We start from the raw sequence: 18,231 nt of genomic DNA on the forward strand, positions 1-18,231 counted from the left end.
AAATAGTTGACCACACGAGGGTAGACTATTGCTTCAAATCTTATTTCTTCGAACTTCAATATGATTTTAAAATAAATAAGACCTACACCACGTTTGACAGCACATTACTCAACACTAGTGAGACTCATGTCACCTATGTTAGATGACGTGACTCTCCGCCAATAATTACATTTAGAGGATTGGAGGAGTTTTTTTAGTTTCGGCAAATCTGATCTGTGATAATATCTAAAGGGCTTTTACATCATTCTAAATTCTAAATTAATAAATAATAATTATCACTTTGTTTAAAAAATAACGATGTTTTAGAGATTATTTCATTTTCAAATAACCGAAAGCGAGCGATTGTAATCTGAATAAAGGCCAAAATATGTATTTCTGTTTTTAGAGGGAGAGAAACCAAAAGCCCACTGTGCCTATTTTTTGGACAAGGACATCCCGGCCGGCCAAACTCTCCCCTAACCCAGACGACGCTGGGCCAATTGTGCACCGCCCAATCACGGTCAGATGTGATACAGCCTGGATTCAAACCAGGGACTGTAGTGACGCCTCTTGCACTGAGATGCAGTGCTTTAGACCACTGTGTCACTCAGGGGCCATGACCAATGTATAGTGTCCTGCTAATAGCCCATCCTAAAAACGTTGTTTGCAGAATTCACAGCCCGCTACGCTTTGAAAAACAGGGTTAATAATAATTATAATACTTTTCCCCCTTCCACTTGTTAAAGGTTCCAATTGATAAAGTTTATTTAATCAATTAGTATATTTGAGTTTAACCACAATGTTTGTTGTATTATTTGTTCTGTCTTTTCTGGTGGATTAAACTGAAATTGCAACCAACTTTCCATGGTTTGTTTAAAAAAAATTGGAGATGATTTTGTTTTCAAATAACCGATAGTGAGAAAAAGGCCATTCTTGAACATAGGGTGACACATTCTTACTAATTTGCAAAGAAAGCCAGTTTGTTATTTAGAATTATTTATTTCTGTTTTTAGAGGGAGAGAAACCAAAAGCCCACCGTCGCCTACCGGTCTACCGGTCGCGACCAGCACGGGTATCGAACCAGCATCTGTAGCAATCCAGTTTGCACTGCGATGCAGTGTCTTAGACAGCTGCGCACTCAGAAGGCCTCATATGCAAAGTTTTTAATGCTGATCAATTGCCTTGCACAAAGTCTCTATTGTCCTGCTAATAGCCCATAATGGCGCTGTACAACGTGACCGGTCGGGAGTAGGCTACAGTACGGCTACAGTACTACAGTAAGAGAAAAATAATCCTAACATTTCCACACCCTAATTGTAGTCTAAGTTTATCTTAGAATGAAAACTTTAGTGTAACAACAGTTTTAGTAAGTAATACTGACGAGTAGTAACAAAAAAATGTGTGTATGTGCAGAACAGAGAAATAGAAATTCTTACACTATTGTTCGAAATTCAATCACCTTCTTCATCCTCATCATTCATTTCATTGAAATTAAATGTTGAAGTGGTCCACAATTATCAGTTTCTAGTTGGTTTATGTCGCCCATTCATTGTCAGTTAGAGACACATTAGCACCTTGGGACTCAAAAGCATAATCAGTGCTCTAACTCCCCCTTGCGCTGGTCTGGTGCAATGAAGCAGTGACGCAGGGTACCGTACTAAACCACAAATTACCTGTAAGTCCTGCAGCATAATCTCAAAACTTTTAGTTGAGCAACCTCTGGAAATACTCTGGAAGTATTTCTGTTTTTATTTTTAATACATTTGCAACATTTCTAAAAAACAGTTTTCGCTTTGTCATTATGGGGTATTGTGTGTAGATTGCTGAGGATTTGTTTTATTTCATCCATTTTAAAATAACGCTGCAACGTAACAAAATGTGGAAAAAGTCAAGGGGTCTGAATACTTCAATCAATCAAATGTATTTATAAAGCCCTTTTTACATCAGCCGATGTCACAAAGTACTATACAGAAACCCAGCCTAAAACCCCAAAGAGCAAGCAATGCAGATGTAGAAGCACAGTGGCTTGAAAAAAATCCCTAGAAAGGCAGGAACCTAGGAAGAAACCGAGAGAAGAACCAGGCTCTTCACAAAGGCACTGTATATTTGTAAGTACGGTGTCCAGTAGAGGTCGATGTTTGAAAGCAGCTTGGCATCGAAGAAAGCACCGGAACAATGGTGAAATCAGTGGGATCTCGCATTTTGCAACACACAGTTTAAAAAAGCACGAGATCAAAAAAAGTTTTGGATGTCATTGATGACGTATTGCTGATGAAGTGATACACACATCAGCACACTGCTTCGAAGTTAGCTGCTTAGCAATCGCAATGCATGTCTCGGAACTCAGGTATCAAACATCACATCACAACAGTGAAGAGGTTATTGTGCATTGTCAGGTAACTTAATGGCAACTTGTTGCCAGAAGTTACTGTGAATTTGCCATTTCTTAACTAGAAACTACTTGCCAGGTATTGTAAAATGCACATTTACTTATAGGCTGACATAATTGCATGTGATACCAAATAACCACACAGTATTTAATTTACAGATAGTCACAATGTAATTGTAATACTCACTTTCCTACCAGACCATCATGTCAGTCAGTGTGATGGATTGGCTACAGTAAATTACTGTGAATTTTACAATCACCCACTTGTAACTAGTTGACAGTATGTACTTGAAAATAAAACATTAACTTCCAGTGAACCAGCTACCATTAAGCTAATAGAAAATCCACAGTAACCTGTCAATGCTTCAGCACTTGAGTCACACCCATTCTAACAAATTTCAGAACATTTCCAAAAAATTCAAAATAAAAGGATCCTCAACCTTTGTCAACATAATGATAAAACCACTTAAAACGGGTACAACATTTCCACTGACGTTTGGTACAAATACAACATATTTTAGACCATGCCCCCAAATATGGTAATGAGCCCCCAACAGCACATTGCCCTCACCTACATTTCAAAGTACAGTAATAATTGTGCCGAATGCTTCGTTCGTAACCAGTGGAAGTGGGAATTTATCACATACGGCTGATAAAAATTCACTTGAACGGCCTTCCAACTACTAATTACTAGTGGGAAACGCGTCTATTGGTGATTTCAAGACAACTGGGATCTCGGGGGAAAAACAGGTCAAATCATCATTTTGTGCCATAAGCGCATCTGTTTAAATGCAATTGCAAGTGAGGCATGCCAAGTTAATTTGCAGGACAGCCCAAAAAGTATCCAAGTGCATTGCAATTGACAGTAAATAAATAGCAAAACACTAATACAGTATCCCATTACTTCGCGTGACATTTTGCATGTGGAATCATGTGAAAACATGTGCCGACTCCTGTCCATGATCACTGATGGGATTCATACTGCATCGATAGCACAGTACCGCCATACCGCTACTGTAGATGCAAAAACACAGAGCGAGAACACGGAAAAGCATCAAGCAGAGTGAGCCATGAACAACCCTGGCAGCATTCTCAGTGCTCCATCTGGTTGCACACGAAAAGCAGGCGCCTGAGGAGAGTCTGGAGATGCTTTCACACACAGGGGAGGGGGAGAGACCGCTCAGAGCATCCCACAGCGCTGCACACAGCCCTGCATGAGAGGATCCCCAGAGACATGTCTACCTACTATACGTGGAGAGAGTTCATCTAGGAGCAACCATCGGATCAATGGTCCAGCCACTCACACTGTCAGTGTGCAGTCAGATATGCTGTACATCTCCCGCTCCTCACTCCCCCATTCGCCAACACTAGATTTCTAGACGATATAGACCAATCCCAGAGGATATACTGGTGGGTAGGTTATGGGGGGAACACATTCTATTACCCCACAATGCAATGCATCTTGAAGGCTTTTACTATCAGGAAGGAAGGGAGCCATGGAGGTTGGAAAAGGAAATGCCTCTGTGGTGGGTGTTGAGATGTGTTAGTGTGCCGTCCGTGGTGGCTGAGATTATAGCCTATGTATTTGGGAAAGTTAGCTATGAGATGCCCCACTCCAATCTGATTGGGACATTAGTCACTGTGGGTGGTAAGGCTGTACTGTAGCAGCTTGTTCTAATGGTTTTATCCACCAAGCAAAGTCTCACATCTACCAAGCAGGAAACAGTCACGCACCATTTAATGTTCTCATACACTTAAAAAAAAAAAAGAGATCCCAAATATAGGAAGTACGACAAGAAAAAAATACTAGTAACGAAGATGATCAGAATATGCAAACGTGCATGAGTTTGTCTGTATCCTCTTTGACACATTGTTGAGGTATTGTGTGAAACAGGAAGGGGAAAGTGGAAAATACACAACATAGTGAGATACGATCTGGATCTGCGCGCATGCAAACCGCATCCAGCCCTATTCAAATGACGAACTCTTCCACAACAACGACCTACACATAGTATACTCTTTCTATGACACAGACTGACCCGGTGAATCCAGGTGAAAGCTGTGATCCCTTATTGATGTCACTTGTTAAATCCATTTCAATCAATGTAGATGAAGGGGAGGAGACATGTTAAAGAATGCTTTTTTTAAGCCTTGAGACAATTGAGACATGGATTGTGGATGTGTGCCATTCAGAGGGTGAATGGGCAAGACAAAACCTTTCAGTGCCTTTGAACAGGGTATGGTAGTAGGTGTCAGGCGCACCGGTTTGTGTCAAGAGCTGCAAAGCTGCTGGGTTTTTCACGCTCAAGTTTCCCGTGTGTATCAAGAATAGTCTACCACCCTAAGGACATCTACTGTAGTCAACTTGAAACAACTGTGGGAAGCAATGGAGTCAACAATGGCCAGCATCCCTGTGGAACGCATTCGACGCCTTGTAGAGTCCATGCCCAGACGAATTGAGGCTGTTCCGAGGGCAAAAGGGGATTGGGGTGCAATTCAATAATAGGAAGATGTTCCTAATGTTTGGTATACTCCGTGTCATGAAGTGGCCCTTTTTGGTATTGCTAGTGGCTTCCCCCTCTCTCTCTCATGGTTCTATTATCCCAGGTTCTGTTATCCCAGGTCGTAAATTCCTGGAGAAGACGCTCTCCCCCGGCCATGCAGAAAGAGACACATAGAGAGAACAAAGGATTTCACATGGCGAACTCCTAAATCCCCCAAATAAGGATTTGATACAAAATGTCCACTTGTGAGAAGATGGGAATGGTCCGCGGACACTTATGACGAGTGTGTTTCATTTGGTGACCTCAGAGAGGACAGGAAACACACATGACTATATCTCTGAATATGTACATTTCTCAATTATGGGGTTTGCATCTAATTCTTGTATAAAATGAATGAGTAAAGATGAAACTATTTGTGAAATGATGTAAGGTGATGTTAAACCTTTAATGAAAGAGAATTGTATTCCCTTTAAAGTTTAACTAAGTCATTGGCTTGCCCCCGTGAGCAGAGACATGATCTGGCATCATGGAACAGCCCTTTTCTACTGTTACAAAACCCTCGATGGACACCGAGGAAATCCTCTTCAGACCACGCATACCTCGATGGACACCGAGGGGGCGCAGGTTGAGTTTAGACCACAAAAACCTCAGTATAAGCTAAGGTTGTAATGGTTGTTTAACCTTTTCTCAATAGGGGGGCGCCATTTCCACTTCGTTCCCAAATTAAACTGCCTCGTACTCAATTCTTGCTTGTACAATATGCATATTATTATTACTATTGGATAGAAAACACTCTCTAGTTTCTAAAACCATTTGAATTATATCTGTGAGTAAAACAGAACTAATTTTGCAGCAAACTTCCTGTCAGGAAGTGAGAAATCTGAAATCGGGCACTCTGTTCCAGGGTCAGTTTATTAATTTGCATGTAATCTATGGGTCGACATACACTGCATACGCCTTCCCCTAGATGTCAGTAAGCAGTGAGAATTTGAATGGGGTGTCTAGGTAGATCTGAGGCCGTACAAAAGCTCTTGGAACCGGGTGTGCAGTCTTTTCAACGTTCGTCATGGCGCAAGACAGACCTCAGGATTGCATTCTGAAAAGCTCTCGTTATAGGCGTTAGATATATCCGGCTCTGATTTTATTCGATATAGGTGTTAAAAACATCATAATGTAGTTATTTTAAACCGAGTTATATCAGTTTATATCAGTATATTGCGATTTTCGGTATTTTATTTGTGCTGCGTTATGGTGAGTTGGACACGTCTTCGCCACATGGCTAATGTTTGCTGCTAATTCCAAAGTTGAAGACGACAATCTACAACCGAGCAACGATTATTCTGGACAAAGGACAACTTGCACAAGATTCTGATGGAAGCTCATCAAATAGTAAGAACTATTTATGATGTTAATTCGTATTTCTGTTGAAAAATGTTAAACTATTATTCCGCCATTAATTTCGGTGCGGTCTCGCTTTAACGCACGCTGTATGTCGTAGTAACGTTAATTTAAAAAATCTAACACAGCGGTTGCATTAATAACTAATGTATCTTTCATTTGCTGTCCAACCTGTATTTTTTTGTCAAGTTTATGATTAGTTATTGATTAGATGCCTCTCCCAAGATTTCTCCCGACATTTTGTTTGCATTTTGGCTACTATTCATATTGTATAACCACAATTTGTGCCGCTAAATATGCAAATTTTCGAACAAACCATATATGTATTGTGTAATTTGATATTATAGGACTGTCATCTGAAGAAGTTTGAGAAGGTTAGTGAAAAAATTAATATCTTTTGCTGGTTTATTCGTTATCGCTACTGTTGGCTTGAATCAATGCTGTTGTGTGGTTGGCTATTGTAGTAAGCTAATATAATGCTATATTGTGTTTTCGCTGTGTCACAAGCCGGCTCATAGCCTGTGACAAAAATGAGGGGACACGAACAACAGGTATAGGCCAATTTAAAAGTGTTCTTTATTATAAACAAACTATTAACTTAAACTAAGAAAAAGGAATGAGGTGTGGAAGTATCATGATGTAAGGTGTATGTAAAGTGCATGGATGCGTGAATATGTGTGTGAGAACATGACTGAGTGAAAACTATGCAAAACTACAAAGGAACAAACAAATCATGAGCATACCTGGAGGAGCAGAGAGAGAGAGAGAGAAGTGATTAGTGAAACAGTTTAAATACTTAGAGCCCAGGTGACTCCAATCACCAACGACCCTCCTCTGCCTGCAGGAGGAACCGCCCCCTGCACTGCAGAGGAGGAGCCGTGACACCCCCCCTCCTTAAAATGAGGGTCCCACCCTCAACCCAACTTCCTCCAACATATTCAAAATAATTCAAATTTCCCCAAAAACCAAAAAATAAAAAAATAAAAATAAAAATACCAATCCCGGCTCCTAGCAGTAGCCCCGTGTCCCCCAGCTGACTGTCCGCCCCTCAAACTCAACAGCCCTGGTACCTGGGGAGCAATTTAAGAGGAAAGAGGCGCAGACAGCCCGTAGGGTCAGCAGAGAAAAGATACAAGCTAGGTTAAAGGAGCACGGGACAGAGCATCAGCAATGATATTATCCTTACCACTAATGTGTCTAATATCAAGGTTGAAAGGTTGCAAGAACAAAGCCCAACGCATCAGGCGCTGGTTTGGATTTTGCAGGGACCGCAGAAAAACAAGTGGGTTGTGGTCAGTGAACACAGTTAAAGGGGTCAAACCAGAACCAACATAGACCTCGAAGTGCTGTTAAGCCCAAATGAGACCTAAAGCCTCCTTTTCAATTACAGAATAGTTTTTCTGATACTTATTAAATTTTCGGGAGAAGAAACTGACTGGACACTCAACCTTGTCGTCATTCTCCTGGAGAAGCACAGCCCCAGCACCGATTTGACTGGCGTCTACCTGCAATTTGAAAGGTTTCCCAAAATTTGGTGCTGCCAACACAGGTGCCAAACACAAAAGAGTCTTAACTGCATCAAATGCCTCTTGACACTGGGTGGACCAGATAAACTCAGCCTTGGCCTTCAACAGATTGGTCAGGGGGGACACTACTACCGAAAAGTTTTTACAAAAAGCACGGTAGTACCCCGCCATTCCCAGGAAGCGCATCAGTTCTTTCTTTGTGGAGGGCTGTGGGAACTGCTTCACAGCCTGAACCTTGGCTTCCACGGGACAGACAAATCCCTGACCAACAACCTTGCCTAGGTATGTGACTGTAGCTTTGGCAAACTCACATTTTGCCAAATTAATAGTCAACCTGGCCCACACCAGTCTTTCAAACAGGGCTTGCACTCTCCGAACATGCTCCTCCCAGGAGTCTGAGTGGACGACCACGTCGTCCAAATACACGGCACACCCTTCCAGACCTGAGACCACCCGATTCATTAGCCTCTGGAAGGTGGCTGGAGCATTCCGCAAGCCGAAAGGCATCACTTTATAAGAGAACAAACCAGATGGAGTTATAAAGGCAGCAATCTCACAAGCTCTTTTGGTAAGGGGTACTTGCCAATATCCCTTTAAAAGATCAAATTTGCTAACATACTTTGCTGACCCAACTTGATCAATACAGTCCTCCATCCTAGGAAGAGGGTAAAGGTCTGCTTTAGTAACATTGTTAACTTTTCTATAATCAGTGCAAGGTCTGAAAGTAGAATCAGACTTTTTGACCAATAGACAGGGTGAAGCCCAATTTGAACAACATGGCTCCGCAATACCATTGTCCAACATATACTGCACCTCTGTTTCCAGTTTCAATCTCTTCTCCTCAGACACACGATAAAATCTCTGTTTGATAGGCTTAGCATCTCCGATGTCTATATCATGCTCAATTAAGTGGGTTTGCGATGGAGTGTCAGAAAACAAAACAGGGTAGTTTCTAATAAGAGCTACCAATTCATCACGTTTCTGAGTCTAAATGATCTACCAAAACCCCAAGGTTTTGCAAAGTCTGGGAGTTTTTCAACCGTCCTTGTAAGACCTCATCCGAAACTTTAACTTCCTCTTCTCCCCCCTCCACCAAATTAAAGCCACAAGATGCAGTGACTGGGGCAGCAGTCAACACTGACCTCACTGCTGGAGTGCCTTCAACTTTGCTTAGATCACGGGAGTGATAACATTTTAACAGGTTCACATGGCATAATTTAGAGGACTTCCTATGACTAGGGGTTTCAATAAGATAGTTCAAATCTGACACTTTACGCAACACAGTGAAAGGACCACAGTATTTTGCCTGAAAAGGTGAACTTACAAGAGGCAGAAGAGCAAGTACCCGATCACCGGGACTAAACTCACGCAGCTCAGCCTGTCCGTCATATTTCAGTTTCATTTTCCGTTGAGAACATTTTAGTTTTTCTTTCGCTAGTTCACCAGCCCTATACAACTTCAACCTAAAACCATTTACATAGTCAATAAGGTTCCGAGGTGGTTCTTCAGGCAAACAACCATCCTGCAACACTGCTAAAGGCCCACGCACCTTATGACCAAACACTAAGTCATTTGGGCTAAACCCTGTGCTTTCCTGCACTACTTCACGAGCAGCTAGTAACAGCCAAGGTAACCCCTCCTCCCAGTCGGCAGACAGTTCTGTACAATATGCACGAAGCAAGGATTTTAAAGTTTGATGAAAACGTTCCAAAGCTCCCTGGCTCTGGGCATGGAACGCAGTAGACTTGTTGTGTTTAACTTTAAGCTGTTTGAGAACCTGAGCAAATAAATGGGAGGTAAAGTTAGACCCCTGATCTGACTGGATGGTTTTTGGAATCCCAAATGTTGAAATAAATTGAGTTAACGCTTTAACTACTGATTTTGAAGTTATGGTACGCAAGGAAAAAGCTGCCGGATATCTGGTTGCTTGACACATAACAGTTAATAAGTAGCTATGACCTGACTTGGACCTTGGTAATGGCCCAACACAATCGATAATAAGATGCTCAAAAGGTTGCCCTACGGCTGGTATTGGATACAACGGTGCAGGCTTTACAACCTGATTTGGCTTGCTTGTGCGCTGACACGTATCACAAGTTTTAATAAACTGAGATACATCCCGCTTTAAACGTGGCCAGAAAAAATAACGAAGTATGCGATCATAAGTTTTACGAACACCCATATGACCTGCCACATCACCATGTGAAGTTTGCAACACTTTATTTCGCAAAGTAGTAGGTACAACTATTTGAAAGACTGGTTCTCCTAAACCCTGATCATAGTGTGGAACCCATTTCCTGACCAACAGCCCATCAAGAAGAAAATAACACTGAGCACTATTCCTCACCACTGAATCAGGAACCACTTTATCAAACAGATCAGCCAAAGTAGTATCGGCTTTTTGCTCAGCCATCAATGAATCTCTAGAACTAGTCAACTGTTCTGTCTGGAGTTTGACTGGCAACTCAAGACTTTCTGGCTTACTCTCAATCTCCTTACGAGAGGCTGCGCGGGTAACCGCACAAACTGGAAATACCTCAGGAGACACACAGTTCTGATCCAGAGATTCCCTTGCAGGGGACACTGAAGGTTGCTTCTTACAGATGTTTAGTTTGCCATCTGCCCACACCTTACTACCTGCCAAGTCATTCCCCAAAATCATGTGGACTCCCTCTACTGGCAACTGGGGTCTAACCCCAACATCTACATCACCCTCTACTAGACCACACTTTAGGGTAACTTCATGTAAAGGACAAGAGAATGGAACTAAACCCATACCACATACCATTACACAACGGCCAGTATCAGACTCTTTAGAGAACGGCAAAACAGATTCCAGAATAAAAGAATCTAAAGCTCCAGTGTCTCTTAGGATCTTGATTTTAACATTCTGGTTGCCATCTACCAGGGACACTACACCATCTGAAATAAAGGCTGAAAAATCACAGCGGGAAAACTGAGAATCAAACTCAACTAGTGGCTGACACAGCTCACCCTGGTGGTCAGAGGCTGTAACAGGACTTTCCATCACAGCAGGTTTAACTTGACCTGACTGTTTTGATTTAAGCAGAGGACAATCTTTCTTCCAATGTCCTTCAACTAAACAGTAGCGACAGGTATTAGCATTAACCGGTGCTTTAAGTCCTCCAGACCCAAACTTCTGCTGAGGCCTTTGGAAAGAAGCCCCCAAAAAAGGTGACCTACTATTCCTAGGAGTAAAGTTATTTTCATGGTACATGTCACTGTTTGACTCAAAATGGCTTTTATGTGTTAGCCTGTACTCATCTGCAAGGATTGCTGCATCACTTGGAGACTTAACTTTACGTTCATTCATGTATGTAGCAACCTGGTCAGACACAGAATTTTTGAACTGTTCTAACACAATCAAATTAGACAGACCCTCAAAAGTACTAACTTCAGAAGCTGTACACCAACGATTAAATGCAGAAGTCAAATCACAAACAAACTCAGAATAGGTTTGTGAATCTAACTTTTTCCTGTAACGAAAACGTTGACGATATGCCTCTAGCACAAGCTCGTAGACCTTCAGAACTGCTGATTTAACTTTAGCATAAACTTTACTGTCAGCTACACTCAGTGCTGCAAAAGCCTCACGTGCTTTACCTGTAAGTACACATTGCAACAACATAGTCATGTCCAAATCTGACCAAGCTCTAGCTTCCGCAATACGCTCAAATAAAGTAAAGTATGTGTCTGGATCTGACTCATCAAATTTAGGCAACAAATGAAGATTCTGTGAAACATCAAACTGTGGTAGTCTTTCCGGTCTATTAGCATTTCTCAATCGCTCTATCTCTAATTTCATTTGCAACAGTTCCCTCTGCTGCTCAAAAGTTAATGAAGGGCTAGACTGAAAACGTGCACCCTCACTACTAGCAGACTGACCGCCAAAAACACCCATTTCCCTAAGACCCTGCTTTAAGCTAGTTTTAACAGTCTCCTTAATTTTTTTATCAACAATCTCAATCTGATAATGTTCAGCAATTTCAATTAACTGCTCCTTAGTACACAACTCTAAGGCTACCTCTGAAGGAGCTTGAATAAAACTACTCTTAATGGAAGACATTTTCCTCAACCAATACAACTATTACAAATGCTCAAAAAAACACAACTCACCTGCTGTCAGTCTGGGTTCAAGGACAGGAGCCACACCCCACTATCCTCCAAAAACTACTAACTAACTGGCCCTGGTCTTCGTGCAGTCACATGTGGTGGGGTTTTATGCACACAAAACCAGTGGAGTGGAAAAGACAACCAGAAACTGGCGGCCCTCCCATAACCACGGAGGTGCTCCCGAGCCGATGTGTGGGAAAAGGGAAAGGGATGCTCTACCCACGTTCACTGCCACCTAAAACAAAAACACCACAAGCCTCCTATTGACACTTGCTGATATGCCTGAACAGGAGAGGACTCCCACCTGAACAAAACCCAGAAAAACCCAGTGAATTGCTTAGCTACCAAGCTAACTGAACCAAAAGAACACATGGCTCTCAACTCTCTCTTAAACAAAATTGGCCCTACCAAAACATCCCCTCAAACAAAAAAACATTTGGCAAACTAAACTAAACTAACCCAAGTTAACTACTATCCTGGACGAGCCCCCACTTGTCACAAGCCGGCTCATAGCTTGTGACAAAAATGAGGGGACACGAACAACAGGTATAGGCCAATTTAAAAGTGTTCTTTATTATAAACAAACTATTAACTTAAACTAAGAAAAAGGAATGAGGTGTGGAAGTATCATGATGTAAGGTGTATGTAAAGTGCATGGATGCGTGAATATGTGTGTGAGAACATGACTGAGTGAAAACTATGCAAAACTACAAAGGAACAAACAAATCATGAGCATACCTGGAGGAGCAGAGAGAGAGAGAGAGAAGTGATTAGTGAAACAGTTTAAATACTTAGAGCCCAGGTGACTCCAATCACCAACGACCCTCCTCTGCCTGCAGGAGGAACCGCCCCCTGCACTGCAGAGGAGGAGCCGTGACAGCTGTAAAACACTTAAAAAATCTGAAATATTGGCTGGATTCACAAGATGTTTGTCTTGAATTTGCTGTACACTGTGTATTTTTCATAAATGTTTTATGATGAGTATTTAGGTATTTCATGTTGGTTTCTGTAGTTATTCTAGCTGCTTTGGTGAGACTTGTGATGGTGGCTGCAATGTAAAACTATGATTTATACCTGAAATATGCACATTTTTCTAACAAAACATATGCTATACAATAAATCTGTTATAGGACTGTCATCTAATGAAGTTGTTTCTTGGTTAGTGACTATTTATATCTTTATTTGGTCGAATTTGTGATAGCTACCTATGCAGTAAAAAAATGGTGAAAAAAAAAAAGTTGGGTCTTTTGCTATCGTGGTTAGCTAATAGAAATACATATTGTGTTTTCCCTGTAAAACATTTAAAAAATCAGAAATGATGGCTGGATTCACAAGATGTATCTTTCATCTGGTGTCTTGGACTTGTGATTTCATGATATTTAGATGCTAGTATTTACTTGTGGCGCTATGCTAGGCTATGCTAGTCAGCTTTTTTACTGATGAGGGTGCTCCCGGATCCGGGATGAGTACCAAGTAAAAGTTAATTCCTAACCATACCACGTGGAGCATTGGCTACATGGCGGGAAAAACTCCGGTAAAGACAATAACGATTCTCCGTCTTAAATTTTATCGTTTATATATGTATTAGGGTCCCTGAGGTTTGATTATAAACGTTGTTTGACTTGTTTGTTGAAATTGATTGGTAACGTTTGGGATTCATTTTGTATGCATTTTGAAGGAGGGAAACCGGTGGATTATTGAATGAAGCGCGCCAGCTAAACTGAGTTTTTGGGGTTATAAAGAAGGACTTTATCGAACAAAAGGACCATTTGTGATGTATCTGGGACCTTTTGGAGTGCCAACAGAAGAAGATCTTCAAAGATAAGGCATTTGTTATATCGCTATTTCTGACTTTCGTGGCGCACCTGCCTGGTTGAAAAATGTTCATGCTTTTGTATGCGGGGCGCTGTCCTCAGATAATCGCATGGTGTGCTTTCGCCGTAAAGCCTTTTAAAAATCTGATACAGCGGCTGGATTAACAAGAAGTTAAGCTTTATTTTGATGTATGACACTTGTATTTTCATGAATGTTAAATATTTCTATTTCTGTCATTTGAATTTGGCGCTCTGCAATTTCACCGGATGTTGTCGAGGTGGGTCGCTAGCGGAACGCCTGCGCCTGAAAGGTTCAACTCTGAGACTATCGATCTCGACAGAATAAGAGCAAATCTTAGATACTAATTACTAATCTGCAGCTAGAAATTATGTCAACCTGGGATGCGAAGAGCGACAACCGCCGAAACTTCTATTTATAAGAACATTTCTGAATGGTACTCTGAAGTATCCATTCTAACCATGAAAGACTTCAGGGAAGCAGAGAGAGAGAGAGAGACACACTCGGATGAACTTTCCAACAGACAGAGAGATGATTCCAACAGAGATCCCGACAACACACTGGGCGTAAACATATATTGATTGCAATTATTCCCGAATGAGTGAGCGTTCATGTGCAAACAATTAGCATTTCAACTAATATAATTATCAACTGTGTAGTGACTCCTTTTGTCTTTCCTGCCCTTTTCAGTCCACACTCACTTCCCTTTGTCCACCAAGCCATCATATTGGCTTAACCCACTAGGGAACCTCCAATATTATTTCCTTTTAACCATATCTACTGTTGTTTGTTTATGCATTTCTGTGATTATTTAGTTAGCTAGTAAATAAATGATTAAGACAATTGGTGTATAGATGATTCATAGTAAAGGCTGGGTTTGTGCAGATAACCAACAATTTACGACGTTTGGAATGAGACTAACGTGAGGTAAAGAATAATTCATTAATTAGAAGACTAATTGATCAGATATTAAAATATCTGAAGAGTTATATTAGGAAAATTATAACTTTGTAATCTGAAGATTTTCCTTGGTGCCCCGACTTCCTAGTTAATTACATTTACATGATTAGTTTAATCACGTAATAATAATTACAGAGAATTGATTTGATAAAATAACAGTCTTCACTTTAATGATGCCAAAGACACGACATCAGTGTAGTTCAAAAGAAACAGCTACTGTATAGCCGACGTCCAATAACCCTGCTAAACCCTGCTAAACGGGGTCAGTCTCCTGCCTGCAGCTCAGTGACTGCCAGGTGTCGTGATACACATTGGCAGCACTACACACCAGATGTACTGTCAGACCTCTGCCAGCCGGTGCCATTCTCACGTGTCACCATGCCAGGCTCTGGCAGTCATGTCAACGGTGTGTCCACTGTCTTATTTAATTCAGTTCAATACACTTTACATTACTATGCAATTATAAGCCAGCTCCCATGTGCCCTCTAACCTCTGTGTATACCAATCAGCTCAGTGTAAGATCTTTAATCACACTTTATTTAGATAGTTTGATCATCTGTAGATCATCTATATGGGAATATCTGTTGATAGCAACCGCTTGCTAAGGTTAGGGTTTAGAATAAGGGTTAAGGTTAGGGCTAGGGTTAAGGTTAAGTTTAGGGTTAGATTAAAGGTTACGTTTAGGGTTAGGTTTAAGGTTAAGATTAGGGTTACGTTTAGGGTAAGGGTTAAGTTTAGGGTTAGGGTTATGGTTAAGGTTAGGGTAAGGGTTAAAGTTAGGGCTAGGGTTAAGTTTAGTGTTCGGTTTAAGGTTAAGATTAGGATTAAGTTTAAGGTTAGGACTAGGGTTAGGGTTAAGTTTAGGGTCAAGGTTAGGTATTGGGTTAGGGCTAAGGTTAAGTTTAGGGTTAAGTTTAGGGAAAGGGTTAAGGTTAAGTTTAGGGAAAGGGTTACGGTTAAGTTTAGGGAAAGGGTTGGGGTTAGGGTTGGTGGATGGTTAGTTGAAATGTTGTTACCTGCATGAAAATAGTTAACAAAAAGCTGTTTGAAAGGGGGTCATATAAAATTGCCTTGTATTTTTTTTTACAGGTCATATACCACATATTTTGTCTGAAATGCGTATTATTGAACATCAACGGAACAGCTACAAACCATCTACTTATCAAAATAAAGTGATACCCAACCATGTAATAACCACCATGGCACTATGCTCATGTCTGTACCTAACCTTTGACCTTTCAACAGGTTTATTCTACTATCGGCTGAATAACTTGGGTTGTAAATACATCCTATTGATTTATTTGCGGCATCCACCATGCTTTCTTTCATCTGTTGAATCAATCCACATAATAGACTGTTGGTTGAAAAGCCAACAAATCAACTGGAGAACGATCATGTTGTTGAGGCGAGACACAGAGCAATGGTGTATCGGGGATATCACCTGCATTAAGTCCTATGTGAGTAATGCCACCAGAATTGCTTAGTCAGTCACTGCTGCTGCCTCAAACTCTCACATCTATCGTTTTTTTGCTGGTCATTTCAACACTGATGCCAATGTCCCTGATTTCCATTGCAAGACCTTCATAGATATTGGCAGTGAAATGTAATCTGCATATTCACTGCCATTGGTGCAATATCTGCCAATAATCTGCCAATGACGTAAGTGTATGGGCTTGTTATTAATACATTTCATTACAGCCTAATTCCCTTAACAGAAAAGAAGATAGTTATAGTGTTCTTTCTTCTTCAGAAAATAAAATGCACAACCTGGGAGGTATTTCAGCAGCCTACAACTCTGTTTTGTGATGTAGAGTTGTTATAGTTTATAGTCCTCATGGCAACGTTTACAGTATATGCCAGATGTTCAAATGTCAAACATCTGAAATGTCGCATCCATCCCTCATTGTGAATGAGCCAAGTCAATAGTAAATTATCTTTGATGATAATTGATTATATTCAAGCACAAATAAGCACCGACAGGGAGGCGGAGAGTTAAGGCTTTGTGATGCCATAGAGTTCAAATCTGGACAATTGGGTGTTTGCACACGGAAGCTAGATTTTAATCTACTACATTGTATCCTTTTGAATGGTTGGCAAATTAACAAGCAAAACAGAGAGAGTCAAGACTTATACGTTAGCCCAAGTACCCTACCCATGTAGAGATAATGTCATGTTTGTATACGTTCAAGATCTTCCTGACCAGGGTCGGGTAGGTTACTTTCTATAAACGTAATCCGTTACAGTTATTAGCTACCTTTCCAACATTGTAAAAGACAAAAAGGATCCATCAAAAGCATTTGGTGAGTCATCACAGTGGTCTCTGACTTTTGGTCAGATTCGCTCAGGTGGAACAAACTTTAAACTTGCACCTTTTGTGCTGATTTGAATGTCATTGAGAAAACAGAAAGTTGTCATGTTTTTTTCCCCTCGTAAACATTCTTTCTGAATTTAAAAGGAATCCAAGAAGTAATCTAGTTTTTCAAAAGTATCTGTAATCTGATTACAATATTTTTGCTGGTAACGTAACTGATTACAGGTATAAAAATAAAAAAAATGGGGGGGTAATCAGATTACATGTGATCTGTTACTTCCCAACCCTCCTCCTAACATACAGTAGCTCTCTCTCTCAATAGGCTCTTTGTAAGAATCTCTCAGTCACAGCCAGCAACATGTTAAATGTATCAATGATTGAATAGTAACAGCTGCAAATACTGTACATTTAACTCAGCATTCATTTACATATGGTGCCTAGAAGGAGAAAAGCATAATTGAGGACAGACGTGCGGTCATTACTTTTCTACTGATTACTGTGGCCTTAGTCTCAACATACAACATGCCGTTTAGTCATTAAACACCTGCCAGAGGAAAGTAGATTACAAAAATATAAAAATGTAAAACAAATCTGTAACGCCTGTCGTCGGAAGAAGTGGACCAAAGCACAGCGTGAAAAGTGTTCATGATTTCTTTTATTATCAAAAAAACACTCAAACAAAGTAACAAAACGAAAGCGAACAGTTCTGTCAGGTAACAGAGACTAAACAGAAAATAACTACCCACAAAACACAGGTGGGAAAAAGGCTGCCTAAGTATGATTCCCAGTCAGAGACAACGATAGACAGCTGCCTCTGATTGGGAACCACACTCGGCCAAAAACCAAGAAATAGGAAACATAGAATGCCCACCCTAATCACACCCTGACCTAACCGAATAGAGAAATAAAACGGCGCTCTAAGGTCAGGGCGTGACAAAATCATATCCTGCAGGCTAGGATCATTATCTGTAATTACTCATTTATCTAACTGTATGCCAAATGATTAACTACTTTGGCGTATGTCAAACATACTTGAATATCTAATATGACAACGCTGTAAAAATAAAGACTTACAATCCTAGGCAATCAGTTACAATAGTTTGCTCAACAAAATTGTTGAACAAACTCCCAATCCTATTACACCTGGTTACCTTATAATTGATTGTATTTTTAATATCCATTTTTACAGTGAATGTT

General features: G+C 40.7%; 1 protein-coding gene across 1 annotated transcript in view; it reads right to left on the reverse strand.

Moving 5' to 3' along the window:
* Positions 1–18,231, reverse strand: part of LOC120046129 (cGMP-dependent protein kinase 1) — a 187,120-nt gene that overhangs the window by 127,764 nt on the left and 41,125 nt on the right. The window lies entirely within an intron of this gene.

This window comes from Salvelinus namaycush, chromosome 4, assembly GCF_016432855.1.
Source record: "Salvelinus namaycush isolate Seneca chromosome 4, SaNama_1.0, whole genome shotgun sequence".
Lineage (NCBI taxonomy): Eukaryota > Metazoa > Chordata > Actinopteri > Salmoniformes > Salmonidae > Salvelinus > Salvelinus namaycush.